The 15,664-nt window shown below is 40.0% G+C and overlaps 1 pseudogene; it reads left to right on the top strand.

Moving 5' to 3' along the window:
* Nucleotides 1-10,094: 10,094 nt before the first annotated feature.
* The window catches only part of LOC134378883 (N-acetyllactosaminide beta-1,6-N-acetylglucosaminyl-transferase-like), a 62,724-nt pseudogene continuing 57,154 nt past the window's right edge, over nt 10,095-15,664 (top strand).

The following is a 15,664-nucleotide window of genomic DNA, read 5'->3' as shown; positions in this document are numbered from 1 at the left end:
TTTAATTAAGCCTTCCAGTCCATGAATACTGGATGTCTTTCCATTTATTTGGGTCTTCTTTAACTTCTTTCATCAGTGTTTTGTAGTTTGTAATGGACAAGTCTTTTACCTCCTTGATTAAGTTTACTCCTAAGTATTTTATTCTTTTTAATGCTATCGTAAAGGGAATTGTTTACTTAATTTCCTTTTTGAGTAGTGTGTTGCTTGTGTATAATAATGTGACTAATTTTTCTATGTTGATTTTGTATCCTGCAACTTTACTTAATTTGTCTATTAGTTATAGCAGTTTTTCGGTGAAGTCTTTAAGATTTTCTGCATATAAGACCATGTCATCTGCAAAAAGAAATAACTTTACTTCTTTCTTTCCAATTTGGATGCTTTTTTAAAATTTTTCTTGCCTAATTGCTCTTGCTAGAATATACAATGGGGAAAGGATAGTCTCTTCAATGAATGGTGTTAGGAAAACTGTATATTCACATGCAAAATAATGCAATTGGACCTTTATCTTATATCATACACAAAAGCCAACTCAAAAGGAATTAAAAACTTAAACCTGAAACTGTAAAACTCCTAGAAGAAAACATAGGAGAAAAGCTTCCTGACATCGGTCTTGCCAGTGATTTCTTGGATGTCAACCAAAAGCATAGGTGATAAAAGCAAAAATAGACAAGTGAGTTTGTATCAAACTAAAAAGCTTCTGCACAGCAAAGGAAACAGTCAACAGAATGAAATGCTAACCTGCAGAATAGGAGAAAATATTTGCAAACCATATATCTGATAAGAAATTAATTTCCAAAATGTATAAAAAATGTGTAAGAAACTGAAATAACTCAATAGCAAATAAACAAGTAGCCTGATTTTTAAAATGGGCAAAGGACTTGAATAGACATCTCCTAAGAAGATATACAAATGGCCAGCAGGTATGTAAAAAGAGGCCCAAACATCATTAATCACCAAAGAAATGCAAATCAAAACCACAGTGAGATATCACCTCACACCTGTTAGGATAGCCATATATATATTAAAAAAAAGATAACAAGCGTTGGTAAAAATATGGAAAAATTAGAACCCTCGGTGGGAATGTAAAATGGTGCAGCCACTATGCAAAACAGTATGAATGTTTCTCAAAACATGAAAAATAGAACTACCATGTTATTCAGCAATCCTACTTCTGGGTGTATATTCAGGATAATCAAAATCAGGATTTTGAAGAGATATCTGTACTCCCATGTTTGTGGCAGCATTATTCACAATAGTCAAGAAGTGAAAGCAATGGAAGTGTCCATTGATGGATGAATGGGTAAACAAAATGTGGTATATACGTAAAATGAAGTATTGTTCAGCCTTAGGAAAGAAGGAAATCCTGTCATATGCAACAACATGGGTGAACATGTTATGCTAAATGAAATGTGCCCGTCACAGAAGGACAAATACTACACGATTCCACTTACATGAGGCATCTAAAATAATCAAACCCATAGAAGCAGAAAGGAGAATGGTGGTTGCCAGGGACTGGGAGGAGGGGAAGTTTCCTTTATGCAAAACGAATAAGTTCTAGAGATTTGCTACATAATGGAGTGCCTATAGTTAACAGTACTGTACTGTGCACTAAAAAAATTTGTTATGAAAGTAGATCTCATGTTAAGTATTCTTAACACACACACACACACACACACACACACCAATGAGACACAAGAGAATGTTTAGAGGTGATGGATATGTTTGTTACCTTGATTGTGGTGATGGTTTCATGAGTGTATGCATATGTCTAAACTCATCAAATTGTATACATTAAATTTGTGCCGTTTTTGTGTAAACAACATCAACAACACACACACGCACAAACAAGAAGTAAACAATACTATATCCCTGGGGGAATTGCAGAGATTTTTGCAAGCACCAAAGATTCAAAAGATGCAGGATTGATGATTTCTATCACATGTCCTTTTTTTTTCTTAACATGCCCATTTAACTTGCCTGGTTGACCCATATGGAAAGCAGAAAGATCTGGGAGAATGACTGATTTATCAGAGTATAATCAGGGGGTGACTCCCATTGCAGCTGCTATTGTAGATATGGTGTCTTTACTAAAGCAATCCAGCACTTGACACGGAGTATACACTATGCTTTTTTTCTGTATATCAAATTGCAAGGCCCACAATTTGCTTTCACCTAGCAGGCATATCATGTTTTGTTATGTAGGACTATGTCAATTCTCTTAACTGCAGAGATCTCGATTGTCCTGGTATTCCACAAAACATCACAGTGGACCACTACACTAATAAAACAGGCTGATTGAAACTGATGAGCATAAGTGGCAAGGATCTAGTATACCTTAGAGACATGTGTGCCACTAGGTGGAAAGTAAACCCTATAAAATTTAGGATTCAACTACTTGGTGAAGTTTCTCAGGGTCCAGTAGTATCTAGCACGTTAAATTATCTCCTCCAAAGCGAAAGATTATGCCTACCACTAAAAAAGATGAGTGTTACTTTGTTTTATCAGTGTAGCTATTATGGAATCAGCAGTGATTTATCCTCATGGGAAGAGATGTGTATTTCTGAATACAGATTTGCCTTTCTGACACACAATACTTCTTATATAGCACCACCATCCTGGACTTATAGAATGCTTTACTAACCATCGTGGTATTCTTTATAGCATTGCCTCTAATCAGGAAAGTAATTTAATAGAAAAAAAAAAAGACAAAAAATGCAGCAATGGGTTCATGCACACGAAATTCACTGGCTTTACTATCAAACACTAGCCCGATAAAATGGTGGAATTATGTACTGAAGACCCGGTTATGATGCCGATTGTGAGACAACACACCAAAAAAATCGGTTCTCTCTTACAGGACAAAGTTTGTTTTAAATTAACAGTCAATTGGGTTGGCCCCGTGGCTCACTCGAGAGCTGGTAGCACCGAGGCCGCGGGTTCGGATCCTCTATAGGGGTGGCCTGTGTGCTCACTGGCTGAGAAGACGACACCATGGCAAGGGTTGTGATCCCCTTACCAGTCAAAAAATAAATAAAATAAATTAATTAACAGTCAGTTTATAGTACTATTTCTTCCATAGTCAGGAGATAGATGTTCAGTAATCCAGGAGTAGAAGAGAGAAAAGCCACTTTCCCTGTTATACCCAATAGCCCACCCACAAATTTTTTGTTTCCCAACCTCACAACTTTAGACTATGCTGGTCTGGAGGTCTTAGCTTCCAGGGAAGAAATTCTTCTGCCACACGATACACATGGATCCATTTCATTGGAAATTAAGACTGTCATTTGGTCATTTTAGTTTACTCACGCCACTAATTCATTAGGGAAAATGGGAGGTGACCATACTGGCTGGGGAGATTTATCCTGATTACCAAAAGGACATTGGGTTATTCTTATATAATACAGACAGAGAAAGTTCTAGTTATCTACTTTTGTAATCAAACTTCTCAAAATAGTGGCACAAAATAACCATTTTACAATGCTCACAGATTCTGTGGGTCAAGAATTCAGAGAGTGCACAGTAGAGATGTTTTTTCTCTGCTCCATAATGTCTGGGGCTTCTGCTAAGAAGGCTTGAATGACTGAGGATGACTTGAAGGATTGAGCTTGGAATCACCTGGAATCTTTTTCATTTAATGTCTGGTAACTGGGCTGGAATGACTCAAAGGCTGGACTCAGCTATGGTCAACAAGAGCACTTGCATATGGCTTTTTGGTGACACTTGGGCTTCTCACAAAGTGGTTGTAAGGTTTCAAGAGGGAGAATCCAAAGAGAACAAGGCAGAAGCTGCAGACTACCTCTAACCTAGCCACAGAAGTCATTACTTCTGCCTCATTCTGTTGGTTACAAGTGAGTCATTGAGATCAGCCCAGATTCAAGTGGAGGAGAAGTAGACTTCACCTCTTGGTAGAGGAATGACAAGGTTGCATTGAAAAAGAGCATGTGGGGTAGGAGATGATGTTGTACCCATGTTTGGAAACTACAATCTGCCTGGAACCCAAAAGATTCTCTAGGGTACCTCTTAATAATTCCACATTCAATAGAAAAAGTTAGTGGAAAACCATGGCAACTGAAAAGGGGCAGATCATCAAAGGTTCAGGAATAAATGTTTGGGTCACCATACTAGGTAAATAACCCCAACTAGCTGAGGTGTTGACTGAAGGCAAAAGGGGCACAGAATGCCAGTGTAAAAAGGAAGTTAAAACTATCAACTACATCCTCTTTGCAAGTTACCAAGATGGGTGTCTTTGATTCAGTACATACATGGCACCCTGGGGGATGGTGTCCCATTCTCAGAGAGCATTGCCTCTAGGCTGGCACTTTAACTCTACTTTCTACAAGCTATTCCAATGCCCTATAAGGCTGTGGCTTCTGGATGGTGTAATATGTGGTACAGACAGTTGATATCATGGTCGTGGAATCTGCTGGTCTGACACAGTGCTGGGTGGAATCTCATGCCGGTGAATCCACATTCCTTTAGCCTTCAAATAGTGGTACTGAAGGAGATCCTCTGGGCAGAAGAGGCAAACTTATACCTGGAGTGTGTGTCTGTTCCTGTTAGAACAAACCTCTGTCTTGCCAGAGTGGAAGTGGCCCAATGTAGTTAACTTGTCACCAAGTCACTGGTTGTTCTTCTTAAAGAATGATGCCATATCAACAAATCTGTGCTGATTTCCATTGCTGGAAGTTTTGACATTCCACAGCAGTAGCAGCTAAGTCAGTCTTGGAGGTTGTTTTGCTGCTCAGTCATGTGGCTGCTGTCACTTGGGAGCTCAGTCCTCCTTTGCATGGCTCCTCAGACATGGTGTCTCATCCTGCAGGGCCTCTTCACATGGCCAGCCTGTACAGCAGGACAGCCTTGCAGAACACAAGGCAGGTTTAGAAAGAGCAGGCCCGGTATGCAAGCACTAATCAAGCCACTGCTTGCTTCATGCTTCTACTTTCCCATTAACCAAAGCAAGTCACAGAATGAGTTTTTTATAAGTATGAGATACTGGGCCGACACAAACAACAGAAGTATATCAGACAGACAGATGCATGCGAACACACACACAAACACACAGATTCTCTCTCTTTCTCTCCTTTTATTTATTTATTTGACCACATTACTTGCTAAAACATAAAAAACAAATGAAACTTATTTTCATTTTGTGATTTTAGCAAAATTTACTTTATTACAAAAGTAATACATTCTTTCCCCTGAGAGCGAGTGATTCATTGTATGCCACACGGTCTGCTCAGAGCATGGGAGGGACTGCAGGAAACTAAAAAAACAATTTTATTTACAATAGCCTCCCAAAGAATAAAATACTTGGGAATAAACTTAACCAAAAAGGCAAAAGATGTGTACACTGGGTACTAAAATGTTGCTGAAAGAAATTTAAACGACATCTCATGTTTATGGATTTGAAGATTTAATTTTGTTAAAATATCAATACTACCCAAAGCAATCTACAGATTTAATGCAATCACTATCAAAATCCCAATGGCATTTATTACAAAAATAGAAAAGTCCATCCTAAAATTCATATGGAATCTCAAGGGACCTTAAATAGTTGAAACAAGCTTGAGAACGAAAAGCAAAGCTAGAGGCATCAGACATCCTCATTTCAAAATATATCAAAATTACAATAATCAAAACAGTGTGATACTGGAATAAAGAGAGAAATATAAAGCAATGGAATAGAATAGAGAGCCCAGAAATAAACACTTAAATGTATGATCAACTGATTTTGACAAGGGCACCAAGACCATTTGGGGAAAGGAGAGTCTTTTCAATAAATGGTGTTGGAAAAACTGGATATCCACATGCAGAAGAATGAAGTTATACTCTTAACTTTACATCATATACAAAAATTAACATAAAATGGAGCAAAGATCTAAATGTGGGGCTAAACTATAAAACTCCTAGAAGAAAACATGGGGGAAAAACCTCATGGCACTGGATTTGACAATGATTTCTTGGTTGTGACACCAAAAGCATGGGCAACAAAAGTAAAAATAGATAAAATGGACTACATCAAACTTAAAACCTCTGTACATCAAAAGACACAATCAACAGAACAAAAAGGCAATCTATGGAATGAAAGAAAATATTTGTAAATCATATGGCTGACAAGGAATTAATATCCACAATATATAAACAACTCCCACAACTCAACAACAGCAACAACAACCTGATTAAACAACCTGATTTTAAAAATGGACAAAGGATTTGGGTAGACACTTCTCCAAAGAAGATATACAAATGGCCAACAATGCATGAAAAGATGTCCAATGTCACTAACTGTTAGAGAAATACAGATCCAAGTCACAATGAGGTATGACCTCACACCCATTAGGATGGCTACTATAAGAACAAAAACAGAAACAGAAAACAACAAGGTTTGGCAGGGATGTGGAGAAATTGGAACACGTGAGCACTATTGGCAGGAACATAAACTAGTGCAGCCACTATGGAAAAACAGTACGGTGGTGTTTCCCAATGCAAGTGCCCATCAGCAGACGAATGGATACACAAAATGTGGTGTGTACCTGCAATGGAATATCATTCAGCCTTGAAAAGGAAGGAAATTCTGACACGTGCTACAACATAAATGAACCTTGAGGATATTATGCTAAGTGAAATAAGCCAGTCAGAAAAAGATAAATACCGTATCAAGTGCACTTGTATGAGACAATCTAGAGCATCGAATTCATAGAGACAGGAAGCAGAGTGGTGGTCGCCAGGAGCTGGGGGCAGGGGGAATGAGGAATTGTTTAATGGGTTTAGAGTTTCAGCATTGCAGGATGAAAAAAGTTTTGGAGATTGGGTGCACAATAAAGTGAATGTACTTAACACTACAGAACTCTACTCTTGAAAATAGTCAAGATGGTTTTATGTTATGTATATTTTACCACAATTTTAAGAAGACCAAAAAACGAAGTATAGATCCTGCGGTTCTAGCTTTGCTGTTTAATAAGGATTATCAGCTGTTTCACCCTACTCCTTCTCTTCCAGAGGAAAACAACAAAATAAACCCTGACCAGGTAAGTGGGAAAACATGCAAAACAAAAACCGCGAGTCCACTTGAGCTCTTTTCAAATTTAAAAGCTAACACCAGCACTATATCACATTAGACTAATTTCATTTTAATAAATTGTGGCAAGTCTGAACTTGGCCATCAGGGCCAAGTAGAGACTGAAACATAGTTACTCCAAGTACGAATCTGATGAGAAAGTTTAGGTAGCTCAGATTCTTGTTCGTGCCTGGAAAACACACATTCCCCAGCCATGCTAAATAAATCTTATAAACTTTGAAAAGTCCATCCTTCTCTTCTTCCTTTTCCTTTCCTTTCATCTTTTCTTTCTTTCGTTCTTCCCTTCCTCCTTCCTTCCTTTCTTTCTCTTTCATTTTCTTTTTTCCTTAAGCTGCATCTTAACCGAGTCCTGGTAATACTCCTTTCCAATGCACAGCAAATTTAATGTTTAAATTCTGGAAAGGGACACAAGTAGATGTAGAAATCTTAAAATCTGACATTTATAAAATTGGAAATGTGCATGCAGTGGCAGAAGATTCTGATGCTCTGCAGTCCTGTCCCCGGGCCTACCTCTGACTTGGGCTGTTCTGTGGTAGACGGTTCCGTGAGAGATCAGATGCTTGCTGGCAGCCTCCTACATCTTTTTGCTTTTCTGCCTTCTCCAAATTAGGGGAGTCTTGGAAGTGCAGCCCAGAAGTGCACAGGAATGAAGATACTTGGTGGCAACCCTCCAACAGTGGAGGATGGGAGCCAAGGCCAAGTGCCCCAGCCCCTAGTTCTGGGAGGAATTCTATACACTTCTTAGAGGTGCTGGCCGAATCCCGCCCTTGCTGCCTAGAGCGGCAAGCTTGGGAATGGTTTGCTCTAGAAACAGATAACGAAAGGTTGAAAGCAGTTGAAACCTAAGAGTGAAAGCCAGAGAACTTCTTTGGTAGTTTACAGAGATACACTCCTTTGCATTGGGAGGCCAGACAAAGCTGAGGACGTGGCCTAAGAGTTAATCATCTGAGCCCAGAGAAGGCTAAACTCCCAAGCAGGGCAGATCTGCTGTGTCAACTTCAGGGACCTGATTAGGAAAGAATGGGACTCTGATATATGGGGTGCTGACATCCGTGTTGAGATAAGATCACCCTGGATTATTTTGGGAGGGTGGTGCCTATATCCCATGACAAGTGCCTTTATGAGACATACACAGAGGAGAGAGAGTCAGAGAAGGGGAAGGTCATGTGAAGATGGGGACAGAGACCAAAACAATGCAGCCATACGCCAAGAGACACTGGAACCACCAGAAGTGGGAAGAAGCAAGGAACCAATTCCCCCCTAGAGCCTCTGGAGGAAGTGTGGCCCTGTCGACACCCAGATTTCAGACTTCCAGGCTCCAGAACTGTGAGAGGACAATCTCAGTTGTTTATAAGCCACCTGGTTTGTGGTCCTTTGTCACGGCAGTCACAGGAAACTAATATGGATGGCTTTCAGACCACAGAAAAAGGGATGCTAAACTAATGTCAAAAGGTCAGAATTGCCAAGGGTTATAAGGCTCAGGGAAGTGTGCATAGTGGAGTGAATATACTATTTAAGGCCAGAAAACTACTGGATGTTTATGTTCCGTGGGAAGCCTCAGAGAAAACATCCTTCGCCAAGGCCATCAAGTGTCCACATCACTCGAAGCTCAGTGGTGGCTCTCCCCGGGGGCCTGTGCAGACAGCAAGAGAGGTTTTACAGAGTTGGGCTCACGGATGGCAGAAGGGACAGTAGGACCTTGGAATAGGAGAGACCATGTGGCACCACTTAACCTTCAGAAGTCAGGAAGATGCAATGACCATAATCAGCAAAAAGCTCAGAGTGGCAGTCGGGAAGCCTGAAGCGCAGAGCTATGGAGACACAGCAGTTAATAAAAGGCCACATCGCTCGGGCAAAGTCCATGTGCAGACAAGGGCACTGCTCAACTCGAACCAGCGGTAGGAGTCAAGGATAGATCAGCAGGAGGCACCTCAATAGAAGTCAGGGTCATCTGCCCAGTTTCCAAACGTGAGCCAGTTTTCAACCCCTGAACCCACTCACTGGGAGGTCAGCCAGGTCCCCAAGAGAAGGGCCCAGCAACACCCTGGCAAGTGGGTACAGTTGTGATCCCCTTATTCCTTCTGCAAAGAGACCTGAGGACTCAGGGAACTGTTCACCAGGGAAAGGAAAATACTCAAATATTTGGAGGGCAGCTGGGCAGGGTCAGAGCTGACATCGATACCTGCACACCTGCAGCACCTTCGCGGCCTCCTGACTCCTTTAGTGTGGGGCACATGGCGACTGCATCACAAATGGAGTCCTGCTCATGGTCTGGTGGCTCACAGTGGGTTCAGTAGGCCCACAGACCCACCAACGGTCATTCCCCCAGTCCCCAAATATATAATTGAGGCAGATATTCTCAGAGGTTGGCACAACCCTCACATTGGGTCTTTGGGCTGTGGGGTGAGAGTTTTCAGTGGGAAAAGCCAAGTGGGATTTTCTGAAGCTGCTCCATCCATCCAGGCATGAGAGCAAATGAAACATATATGTTAGCAAATGAATCATATACTGTATATATTTCATCCCAGGGGAGGAGGGGAGTATGAGAGGGCGGAGGAGAGGGGATTATGGGCTGCATAAGGAGAGATGGGGGGAGAGGGCTGAAATCAGTGCTACCCCTTAAGAACCTGAAGATGGCATTTGGTGCTGCCCATTATATCTCCATTTAGTTAACTGGTCTGGCTCCTGAAGAATCCAGGTGGGTCCTGGAGGAGACCAAGGCAAGGGTCGACCAATGCAACTCTACCAAGCAGCAGGTGCAAATTGGGCCAGATATGGTAGGCCTGCTGGAGCAGAGTCATACAGGCTTGAGTACATGGGATGCAGCCACTGATTTTACAAATGTGTCCTTTTCTGTTCCTATCAGAAAAGAGGATCAGAAACAGTTTGCATTTGCAGCTTACTTTTTTTCTTTTTATTATTCTTTTTTTTTTTGCAGTTCACAGCACACAGTCATAGTTTTGCTCCAGGACTATGCTAACTCTTGTGCCTCCGACATAATATAGTCTGGAGAGATATGAACCCTCGGGACATCATACAGAACATCACATTGGTCCACTACATCAACAACTTTTCCTCGGTGTTACAAGTACCTGATTTACCTGTAAGGAATCCAGTGTAGCAGCACTTTGGACCAAGGGATGGATTCCATAGTGAAGGAGGTGAGGCAGGGGGCACAGAACCATGGCACCCACTGATCCTACCACACACTTTATCACCCAAAAAGTGACTGACCTGATGGAAGGTTGGGATGGACGCCTGGGGTACAGCCAGGCCTCTGGGTTGTGGGTGACACCGTGCAGGGGCTAGGCACGGTCCTTCAACTCATGGAATGGACTTTGGCCTTTATATGGTTCCAAAGAGTTTCAGTTATATTAAATCAGAAACGAAGGAGGGAGGTCTTCCTCTAATGTTTCCAATTTGTAGCTTTTGATAACGATCTGAAATGACCACCCAGCAGAAAAAAAGTGAAGGACTAGTTCATTAAATTTCATGCAAACCATTGTAATTCACTAGTTAACCCGAAGATGGTGCCATATCATTGCTTTTTCTGTTTTCTTCATTTTTTTAATTTCTCTCTGACTACTGTGGATGAACATTCATCTGGCTGCTACAAACTCGGTGAAGAAAGGTTTAAAGCTCTGTCTATTAAGAGGAAAATTTAAAAGAGAGAAGGAAGAAAGGGAGAAAGGGAGGAAGGAAGGAAAGAAGGCCACAGTCATTGATTTCCAAAACGTCTGGAGTTGATCTTTTACTGACGGTATCTGATCTGCAACCTTACTTCCAAAAAAGTAAGCGACGCTGTTTGCTAATAAAATTAAAATAAGTCCGAGAATGGTAGACTGCAATAGAATTTAAAGAGCCTTTTGTTTAACACAATTGTTTTCTGATAAGAATGTAATTTCCACAGAATAATTTGGCCAGTAATTATTGGTCCCCAGGGTGTACTTCTGACCTTAGAGTTAACCCTATTACCCCATTGTCAACTTCTCATGGGTCCGGATAAATATTATTTCAAGAATTTGAGAACTTCCTTATTGGAGATATTTTTTTAAATCCAGGTTGGCAATAATTATTACCCTAGAATGGGCAGTAGGATGTACAAACAACATACAGAAAAGTACCCACTTGATTATAGCAAAGCTAAAAAGCCACAAGTCTACAGACTCAGAATAAATATGGAATAACAGATTAAATATGGAAACTAGAAAATGTTTATGGCTAAAAGTGAGAAGAGGAATTATGGGATGTGTGAGTGTGGTGGTGTAATTGATGTTTTTGCTTTGTACACAGAATTGTACACATTTTTAGGAATCCAACAGATATAATTAATCTCATTCATTGGCAGAGTGGACAGTGAAACATACAGTGTGATTTCAGGGTACAAGGAAGTCTCCCTGAATTACTTGATCATAAAAAGCATTACACTTTTAAACCCATCACGGTAAGATTAAGGCTTATGAAGATGTAGAGTCTTGGTGAGACCTAACTCTAAAGCAGAGATTATCATACTTTTTGGTTATAAGAACATTTTATGGTCTTAAAAATTATTAAGCTCCGCAAATAACTTTTGTTTATGTGGCTTGTATCTGTCTATATCTACACTGAGGAGCTCTGAAAGTACAAGTCTGCACAAGCACCATCTCATTAGTCCAGGAGCAGTGACATCACCACCTGTCTGCAGCCCTGGAAAATTCCACCGTATGCACATGAGAGAATGAGAATGCAGAGAGTAAAAGTCTAAACAGCAAATAGAGTCTTAGCTTATTGTGAGAACAGTCAAAACACATGGATCACCCTAAAGGGTTTTGCAGGACCCCCATGAGTGTCAGGATGTTTTTAATGTTTCAGCTCCATCCTAGAGGAACAGGTCTGACAGCCTGAAAGTGTAGGGCAGTCCTGAACATGGAAAATTTTTAATTGGTTAACTTGTTACATTACAAGGGAAGAAAACACCATTGTCACGGACATCACCCAAAATGAAACCAGCATTGCCGGAAATGAAACAAGCTGACTTTAGGTCCTTCCCATGGTGATACAACGAGAGATATAAAAACATCACCTATGACAGCATGGTGCTAGTAACACCAAGGTCCTGGGTGCAATCCCCGCACCGGCCAGCCAAAACAAAACATCACGTATGTAGCAATCTTGTCAAAAATATTTAAATTAATTCTAACCATGAAGAGACAGTCAGACATATCCTGATTGCAGGACGTTCTACAAGATAACTGACCTGAACTCTTTTCAAAAGTCAGTATCACCCAAGATAAAGAAAGGAAGCAGGGAGGGGAAGATATTTGACACTTCTGGATTAAAAGAGACAAATGAAACAAATGCCATATATGATCTGTGACTGGATCCTGGGATTCTGATTACAGCCCTCACCTCAGGAAAAAAAAAATCCTATAACAGGCACTTTTGCCAATTGGGATGTTACTATACAGAACATATTAATAGATAATATTATTGTAGCAATGTTCAATTTCTTGTAATAATGGCATTCTGGTTTGCAGGTTCTCCTGTAGAACAATGTCTTTGCTCAGGAGATACATGCCGAAATATTTAAAGGTGATCATCATGTCTGAAACTTTCAAATCATTCAAAGGAAAAAAAAAACCCTATAGGTAGATATAAACATAGACATAGATCTGCACATGTATGTGTAGAGAGAGACAAAAGGAGAGAGTAAACCCATGCTGCAAATCGTCAGCTAACGCTGAACCTGGGTGAAAGGCGTGTGAGTGTTTATGGCAACATCTCTTCAACTTTTCTGTCTGGTTTAAATTTTTTTCAAATGAAAGATGGGAAAAAATATGAAAGTCGAACATGAAAGACAACATACTGGAGAATATATTTGCAATTTATATTCTAGAAAAAAATTGATGATTTTTGTAAAATGTAAAATTTCTAAAATCAGCTAAAGAGAGACGAACTCAGTAGAAGTGTGGGTGGGTGAAGGAAATGAATAGATGGCTCATACGAAAGGAAATGGAAATGTCACTTAAACACGAAGAAGATAACAGAAATGCAAATTAAAACTACACTGAGGTCTCCTTTCTCATCTATCAGATTGGCAAAAATTAAAAAATCTGATAACTGTTGGTGGAACTGTAGTGACTATTGGGTGAGGCTATGGGGGAAATTGGCTCTTACAAGCCTTGCTGGGGAACACATACTGGAATAACCCCAAGGAAGGCAATAAAACATTATCTACCAAAATTACAAATGTGAATACCCTATGACCTCGAAACATTCCATACCATACATTTCACATAGTATGCAAAATTAGATGTGTAAAAGCCTGTTGAACCCATATGTCCATTGACAGGAGAATATGCTGATAATATAATTATATACTAATACCAATGGCATATTCTTAAAATGGAAAAAAGAATAAAAAAGCTCCCTTTATATTGATATAAAAATATCTCTGAGATATTGCAAGTGAGAAAGACAAGGTACAGAATTCTGTGTGTAACATGCTTCTTTTACATAAAGGAGGAAATGTAAAAATCTATATTTCAAAAGACTAAGAGGACAAGCCACAGACTGGGAGAAAATATTTGCAAAAGACATATCTGATAGAGACTAGTATCCAAAATATACAGAGAATTCTTAAAACTCAACAATAAGAAAATAAACAACCTGATTTTAAAATGAGTCAAAGATGTTAACAGGCAACTCACCGAAGAAGATTTCTGGAGATAGCAAATAAGCATATGAAAAGGTGCTCCACATCATGGGAAATGCAAATTAAAACAACGATGAATTACTGCCATACACCCATTAGAATGACCAAAATCTGGAACACTGACAGCACCAAATGCTGAGAACAGGAATTCTCATTCATTGCTGCTGGGAACGCAACATGGTTCAGCCGCTTGGGAAAACAGTTTGGTAGTTTCCCACGAGACCAAATACGAGGGTACTTCAAAAAGCTCGTGAAAAAATCAAGTTACAAAATCATATGAATCTTTCCACGAACTTTTTAAAGATCCCTCATACTCTTACCATACAATCCAGCAATTGCGTCCCTTGGTATTTGCACAAATGAATTGAAAACTATGTCCATAAAAAACCTGCACACGGATGTTTATGGCGGCTTTCTTCATAATTGCCAAAACCTGGAAGCAACCAAGACGTCCTTCTGTAGGTGAGTGGCTAAATAAACTGTGATGCATCCAGACAATGAAATATTACTCGGTGCTAAAAAGAAATGATCCATCAGTCCATGAAAAGACCTTACATGCATATTACTAAGTGAAAGAAGACAATCTGACACTTTACGTACTGTATAATTCCAACTATGTGACATTCTGGAAAAGGCAAAACTATGGAGACAGTAAAAAATTCAGTGGCTGCTGGGGGTGTTTGGGGAGGGGGGTGGGATGAATAGGTGGAGCACGGAGGATTTTTAGGAAATCCTAAAAACTATTGTGAAACTATTCTGTATGATATTATAATGATGGGCACATATTACACATTTGTCAAAGCCTATAGAACATACATCAGGAGTGAACCCTAATGTGAACTATGAACTTTAGATGACAATAATGTGTTAGTGTTGGTTTGTCATTTGTAACAAATGTGCCACTCTGGTTCAAGATGTCGATAGTGGGGGAGTCTGGGGGGCAGGCAGAGGTACATGGGAAATCTCTGTACTTTCCATTCAATTTTGCTGTAAACCTAAAACTGCTCTAAAAAATAAAGTATATTTAAAAATTGGTATCAATATTTTCTTGTATATAATTTAGGAAAGATATGCATGTTTGTGATGGGGGAGGTTGAATAAAGGATAAACACTGATAGAAAAGCTTTTTTTTTCACTGAATATACTGTATAACTTTTTTTCTTGAAACGTGTGACCGTCATACTTACTAACAACTAAATTTCAAACAATTTATAAAGTAGTACATACTCATCGAAAAATTTAAAATACCAAAACGTGTAAGGTTATAAATTAGAGAACTATGATTAATAGTTTGGGTGGTATCATTTCAGATAAATCATGTAGGTACCAGCATCTCCCTCCCCCACACCCCACCTGCACACAAACACACACACACACCCACAGGGGGAAGAGAGAGAAAACAGGTCTCATACACACGTGTACGCGCACACGCCGTGTAGATACAAATGTAGATAATGTCTGCAACCTGCTTTTTTGCACTCAATAGCATATCATACATCTCCTTCCATGTCAGCATATAGAGATCTCCGTCATTGTTTACCCTTTGGCTGCTTGATGTCCCACAGAGTGGAAGTGCCAGCACTTATTTAACCTTTCCCCTATTAATGAATGAACATTTAGGTTTGGGTGCTTTGTGTTGATTTTTACTTTTACACATGGTTGTCTGCAGCAGAGCAATGGTTCACCCTGCAGTGTCTGCAGTCACTCTGCCCAAGTGTATCTCTGACGCCACCGTGTGCCAGCCATGTGGCCAGGCACATGCTTCTCCCTGAGCCTCAGCTACTTCGTCCACGCAGTGGGTGAGACATCAGTGCCTTCCCTCGTGGAGCTGTTGTCATAAGCCCACGTACACTCACACTGCTTTTGTATATTCAGTGGTTCACTGCAGCAAG

This window comes from Cynocephalus volans, chromosome 5 (genome assembly GCF_027409185.1).
Source record: "Cynocephalus volans isolate mCynVol1 chromosome 5, mCynVol1.pri, whole genome shotgun sequence".
Taxonomy (NCBI): domain Eukaryota; kingdom Metazoa; phylum Chordata; class Mammalia; order Dermoptera; family Cynocephalidae; genus Cynocephalus; species Cynocephalus volans.
This window is presented reverse-complemented; position numbering and strand designations above follow the sequence as displayed.